The 7,069-nt window shown below is 44.2% G+C and overlaps 1 protein-coding gene across 4 annotated transcripts in view; it reads left to right on the top strand.

Annotated features, from left to right (window-relative positions):
• Nucleotides 1–461: 461 nt before the first annotated feature.
• LOC127578870 (tumor protein p53-inducible nuclear protein 2) overlaps nt 462–7,069 on the top strand; it is a 45,038-nt gene continuing 38,430 nt past the window's right edge. For 2 of the 4 annotated variants that reach the window (XM_052031401.1, XM_052031397.1), the window contains exon 1: nt 466–742. The gene's annotated coding sequence lies outside the window, so the exon portion shown is untranslated. Of the gene's footprint in view, nt 743–884; nt 912–7,069 lie in introns of those variants that run through there. The other 2 variants (XM_052031399.1, XM_052031400.1) reach the window with 2 other exon arrangements.

Here is a 7,069-nt window from a genome sequence, read left to right as displayed (position 1 = left end):
TGCTGTTTTTTAAAGAAACAACACCATACTTAGTGGTCGGTGAGCAAACTGGTCTTCACTCCCCGCACACAAATACTGGTGCGGACACCAAGGACCTCCAACTATGTGACGTTCTCTCTGCAGCCTAGCAACCTCCCTTGAGGGAGAAAGGAAGGCACATTTTTTTTAAAAAAAGCTGCATTTATTTGCAAACATAGTCGATACTTCTTTTCAAATGTTGTATTTCAATTTTAAAAAATGACATCATGTGTTATTCTGACCGTGCGCCTCAATCTGCCTTCACCTGAAAACAAATTGGCCAGGGCAAAGTCACGTGGGTGGGGGGCGAAGGCGGCGTTGATTGGTGGGGAGGCCGGGATTGCGTCACCAAGTGGCCTGCCCCCCCCCCCCCCCCCCCCCCCCCCCCCCCCCCCCCCCCCCCCCCCCCCCCCCTCTCCTCCGACGGTCTCGCAGAGGCTGATCAGCTGTTCATCACGTTCTAAAATCTGATACACTCGGTGGGACCCGCTGGGGCCGGAATAACAGATGGTACAGTAGTGGCTGGGGAGTTTTCCTTCCAAGAAGAACATCTTTCTCTCTCTCCCTCTCTAAAATAAATGAGCTGGCTGCACTTCTTTCTGCTGAATTACATAGTTCTACCTCACTTCAACTGCCCGCGAGCTGTTTTTCCTTTGATTGTTTTTGTTTGCTGTGTGCTTTTCATGGTGCAGACTGCAGACACTTGACAACTAGAAGAAGGCAGGTAAGCCTAAGTAACGTTTACTTGGAATTATCCCCCCCACCCCCACCACCCCCTCACCCCTAGTATTGTGACATCTTTCCTTGTGTATAAGGTCAGTTGTTTTTCTCTCTCTCTCATTGTAACTACTTGTGTGACCTCTTGTGCCACTTGAGGATGCAGTCGGTGTGAGGTATGTGTGCGGGTGTTGGAGATTTTCACTTTTGGCGTAATGTTTTGTGTTAGGATTTTATTTCTACCTGGGATCGTGTTTAAAATATCTCCTGGTGAAACTATCCTGCATAGTATGATTGTCATTGCCGTGACCCCCACCCTCCGACTGAGAGAACAGTCTCCGTTCGCTATATAAATAGCTTGTTTTCCCACTAACTCGGTATATCAATTCGAAATGTTGATTGCAACAATACTGTACGTCAAAGTGTGACCTTGTTCTGAAATAATATAAATACTTGCTATTCCCCTATGGGCTGTTTAACTCGGAAGCGGATTAACTGTACTAGTTATATTTATTCGTGTGCTCAGATCAAATTGGGAAACAGTATTCTGGAGTCTCGCACTCAGTCTTTCCTCCCCGGTTCAAAGTATTTATATTTTTCAGTTTGATTCAAGCCCGATTTGCTCTCCTATTGTTAAACAGCTGATTTTTGCCGGTATTGGCTAGTTGGGATTAGTCAATAAGGTGACGTGAAGGTTATTAACATAAAACACAGCCGCACAATGACGTAATGCTTCTTAAAGGAGCCGTCTCCCTTTCTGTGGTTTATGTAAACCTGGTTTCGAGTTGATTTGCATCTGGATGGTCGGTTTTAAAGTAACAATTAAATAGAGATCAGTACATCTCCTTTCAAGACACACGGGGTGACTGTCCTTATGGTGTACAGACTTTTGAGAATTGAACAGTGGAGTGATTTCCAGCTTTTGAAAGTTTTCTGCAATAACGCGCAAAGTTTTCTATTAAGCAACTAAGAGAATTTAAACACATTCTCTTCGATTTCCCTCCATTGAATCTAATCGAAATGTTTGTTATCCCTTCATCGTGGGGGGGGGGGCGGGACTGATTACATCACATAGGTTACTCTAATGCTTGTGCTACTCGAGGATGCAGTTGTGTGAAGTATATAATCATTTCTGCAGAGTTGAAGATTACTGTGGATTTTATTCTCCACAGTGGTTATGCCTGATATGTTGGTCCGGTCTGACACTCTCACCATTAATGAAATTTCCTCTGAATAAGGTATGGAAGAAAGAATTGAAACTGTGACCCGATGTGTTTATAGGCCATTTGAACGTGTAAATTAAATTGGTTTATTATTGTCACATGTACTGAGCTACAGTGAAAAACTTTGTTTTGCATACATCCATACAGATCATTTCATTACAATAGTGCACTGAGGTAGCGCAAGGGAAAACAATAACAGAATACAGAATAAAGTGTTACAGTTATAGAGTGCAATGCAGGTAGACAATAAGGTGCAAGGCCATAACGAGGTAGATTGTGAGGTCAAGAGTCCATCTTATTGTACTAGGGGACCATTCAATAGTCTTATAACACGGGGTAGAAGCTGTCCTTGAACCTGGTGGTATGTGCTTTCAAGGAAGTGAATCAAATTGTCACCCACGATGCAAGATTCTTCAAATTGCTTTTGACTGGTGACTAAATCTAGTCTCATTACTACACCAGTTCTGGATTTATCAATAATGTATTGAGGAGTCATGGTTCTGTCCATTACCTGGTGCACTTATGAAGAGCTGATGTGAATTGCCATTGACGTTACGTCCTCGTGAGCATAGTTATGGCCAGTTGGTGTATTGGCGTATCTCAGTGACTTCAGGTCTGTAGATGCATTCACTTGCCAGCAGTGTGTGTATGCCACTGGATGGTTTTGCAAGTTGGTGCTTTGGATTGATGAATGAAGTGTTGAATAACTTGAGCCACATTATTGCTTCACTTTCCTGAATCAAACACCTACCAGAATAGTTGTTTTGGTGTTCATTGGAATCTATTGCATTGGGTTTTGTCTGAGAACTTGCAGTATTCTTTAATATGAATGGGCACCTGGTGTTGTAGGCTGTGAAGTGGCACACAAGGTTTCTGTATCTTCACCTGCATTGTGTACGGTCTAGTAGGTCACTTGTGTTAATTTCAGCCACAGGTTTTGTATCTAAAGCACCTTTTGATGATACTCCTGAATGTCTACAGTTCACTTTGTAATCTTGATTGGCTGGGAGAGTTGTACGGTATGAAAATCAAAATTGGGGGGGGGGGGGGGGAAAGAACCTGCAGATGCTGGAAACCTGAAATAAAAAATAATACTGGAGCCACTCAGTGGGTCAGGCAGCATCTGTGGTAAGACTATCAGAGCTAACATTCATCAGAGCCTTCAGTCAGTTGGTGAGCCGGTTTTTTTTAGCTGTGTAATGACGTCAAAGTCACTGTGGCAATTTAGTCTCGATATGTAGATAGTTTGTGTGCTGCCTTCCAACCTCTTTTGAATAAGCTTTTGGTTATCTGATCTAATGACTCTGTATGTCCCAGGATCAATTTTGATAATACTTTGAAAAGCACTTTGGGTCAATTTTCGACATTATAATCACTATATAAATGGAGGTTGTTGAACCTGTTGTGGGAGGCAAGTTTTCTGGCTCTGGGAAACCAAACCAATTTTTTAAAAAAAATAATTAAGTAGTCATGGAGTCAGAGAGAGAGCACGGAGACAGGTTCTTTGGACTTCGAGTCTGTGCCAACCAATTCATCCCTAACTTTACCCTTCCGCACCAACTCCATTAGCCCATCACCCACACACTCCTCCCTCCCACTGTTCCCACCTCCCTTATATGGGTCCATGTTCCACCTTCCTTTCCTATCAAATTCCATCATCTGCAGCCCTTTGTTGCCTCAACCTATCACCTCTTGTCGCTATCTCCACCCTTCCCTCTCCCACCTGACTCCATCTGCCAATCAACCCCTCCTCATCTGGAGCCACCTATCGATTGCCGGCTTTTGCCTCACTGCTCCCCATCACCTCTTTATACTGTCTCTCTCTCCCCTCTACTCTTTCAGCCCAGGTGAAGGGTCTCGACCCGAAGCCTCGACTGTCCATTTCCTTCCACAGATGTTGCCTGATCTGCTGAGTTCCTCCAGTGGTATTTTTTTTTGCTCCAACACTAACCCATTTTATTCTCTCCACACTCCCCTCCTCCCCAATTCTACCAATGTGGGAGGAGACTGGAGCACCCAGATGAAACTCCATGGTCACAGGGAAAACATGGCGTGTGCGTATGCACACACACACACACACACACACACACACAACCCAGGTTGCTGTTTGGGAAGCAGTTGCAGTTATGGCAACTGCTCTCAAAAGGTTGTGGTGGACAATTTCTTGAATTACAATTAATTATTGTAGTTTCAGATGAAATGATTCAGACTTGAGTCTGTGCAAGGGTGACAGGTTCCTGACTTTGAAGGATTTGAGTGAACTAGTTGAACTTTCTCTAATGTGCAATCCAGCCAAGGTAGGGATCGACCAATGGGTCTCCTGAGTTGCTGTTCCAGTACTGTAGCAACCATGTACCTAGAGATGTGTGTATCCACACTGTAGTATTCTAATTAACCTTCTATTTTCAGAGTGCACCTTCTCATTGTTTTATTTAGTTGGAATTAGTGACATCACATTTGAAGTATTATTGCAATGATTCATTTTAAAAAAAACTTTGCATTTGAACAAAGTGTGTGTGGGTAGATTGCTGCTGAATGGAATGCTTGAACTGTTTGTAGCCTTTCAGTACCAAATAATGCAACTTCCTGCAGGCATCACAGTAATTCAGAACAACATGTAACATGACTTGAATCTTTCATCATCTAGTGGGTGTATATATTTGTTTTTCATACACTGCTGAATGGTATATGACAGATCACAAGGAGCTGGATATCCCATTAGATGGGTTGCCTTGTTTGGGTGAGTTGAAGAGTTTTCTCTTTTGAATTTGGAGGAATACATGGTGTCTTGGAATAGAGAGAGGACACTATCCAAATCATGAGAGGCATAGGTAGGGTCAACGCACAGTCTTTTTTTTCCCCTAGAGTTGGGGAATTGAGAACTAGAGGGTTATAGGTTTAAGGTGAGAGGAGCAACTTTTTCACCCAGTCTATGGAATGAGCTGCTAGAGGAAGTGGTTGAGATGGGGACATTAACGACATTAAAAGGCACTTGGACAGGTACATGCATGGGAAAGGTTTAGAGGGATATGAGCTAAACGTGGGAAAATGGAACTAGCTTAGACCTCAGTGCACTGTGTAACGAATAGATCTGTATGAACAGTAGGCAAGAAAAGTTTTTCGCTGTACCTCGGTACGTGTGACAATAATAAACCAATTTACCTTGGGCAACATAGACCGGTTGGGCCGAAGGGCCTGTTTACGTGCTGTGTGACTCTGACTCCAGTTATTAACTATGCAAGCATGTTTAGCCTGTCTGGTTTTATAGTCTGTTGTTGTGTTGCACTGCCAGATTAATTGCAGAAAATCCTATGTTATACTGAAGCCTTCACATCAGGTAAAGGCACTGCATGCATGCAGAAGGCTCTGATCCTGACAGCACTAATCAGAGTTAGGAAAGCATAAAATATCTTGACTTTGGAGATGCCTAACCTGTTTTAATGTTTTGCATTGTTGACATCCTGTATGCCTTTTACTTAAAACTTGCTAAATGCCTCATTTGTTCTAGTCCCTGGCATTGTCTGCCTGCATCCAAAATGAAGCAACATTTGGATTTGTCAAGAGTGGTACGTTAGGAAGGACAACGGTAGATGTTGTGCAGTAAATCGCCCAAGTTTATGGGTAATGGTTAGCAGAGAAACACCAAATCCAATACATACGTGTAGGGTTTTGCTTGGGTTAGTTGGGAATAAGTTTTAGATGGTGGTGACCACTCGGATTTGCAGAAATTACTGTGTTCTGAATGAGCTTGAGCTTTATTCATCATTTATGAGCATGGACCAGTGGCAACTCAAACACATTGCTTGTAAGCGTCCACAATGTCATCCCTTGGTGGCACCCAATCTGCCATTGTCCTTTTTCTGAAGTCAAATGTAGTGCAAATCCTACTGAAGGGGGTGTAACATCTGCACCCAGAATGGGCAATGATGCTGGGGGTTAGACCTGGGGCTGCACCAAGATTAGCTGGCATTGTGCCAAGTGCATCCTCACAGCTCCAGCAGCCTGGTCTCAGTCCTGACCTCTGCTGTCTGTGTGGGGTTGGTGTGTCCTTGCTGTGACCATGTGGGCTTCCACCGGGTACTCCAGTTTCCTCCCACATCCCACATGTTGTATGGTGTGGTAGGTTAATTAGCCACTTTAAGTTGTCCCTTCTCGTGTCGGTGGTTGGTAGAATGCTTTACAGCGCCAGCGACCCGGGTTCAATTCCGGTCGCTGTCTGTAAGGAGTTTGTACGTTCTCCTGGTGTCTGCGTGGGTTTCCTCTGGGTGCTCCGGTTTCCTCCCACGTTCCAAAGACGTACGGGTTAGGAAGTTGTGGGCATGCTATGTTGGTGCCGGAAGCGTGGTGACACTTGCGGGCTGCCCCCAGAACACTCTACGGAAAAAGATGCATTTCACTGTGTTTCGATGTACATGTGACTAATAAAGATATCTTATCTGGGAGGAGAAGAGAATAGGTTACAGAGAAAATCAGTGAGGGTGTGGGATTGCACTGAGCTGGCAAAGCCTGGATGGGCTGAATGGCTTCCTTCTATGTTGTATGGACATGTAGCCAATGAGAGAGGAAAATGAGTCTGTGTGGGCAGGCCGAGCAGTAATCCCTTGGTGTTGATGTTGGAAGCCATCTTATCCTCACCCAGCTGCATCAGAATCAGATTTATTGTCACTGACGTATGTCGTGAAATTTGTTGTTTTGCGGCAGCAGTACAGTGCAAAGGCAAAAATTACAATAAGTTATAAAAATGCAAAAGAGGAATAATGAGGTAGTGTTCATGGACTGTTCAGGAATCTGATGGTGGAGGGGAAGAAGCTGTTCCTGAAGCATTGAATGTGGGTCTTCAGTGTGGGTGTGGTCAGTCCTTGTTTCCCCCTCCTTCCCATTTTGAGTCCCTCCAGTCCTTTCACCTTCTCTCAGTCGTGGTCTCCAGTAGTTCCCTTTTTTCTTTCACAGTCTGTCCATTGTGTCTGTGCTGGCTCCACAGAGAGTAATCCAGCTAATCCCATTTCCCTGCCTTCTCGCCAAAGCCCTACAGTTTGTATACTTGTTCATTTCCCTCTTTGAATGTTACACTCAGTCCACGTCCTAACCACTTGGTGTTTTCTTGGGGGGAG

Source organism: Pristis pectinata, chromosome 16, assembly GCF_009764475.1.
Source record: "Pristis pectinata isolate sPriPec2 chromosome 16, sPriPec2.1.pri, whole genome shotgun sequence".
Taxonomy (NCBI): Eukaryota; Metazoa; Chordata; class Chondrichthyes; order Rhinopristiformes; family Pristidae; genus Pristis; species Pristis pectinata.
The sequence above is the reverse complement of the archived record's forward strand: the minus strand, read 5'-3'. Positions and strand labels throughout refer to the sequence as shown.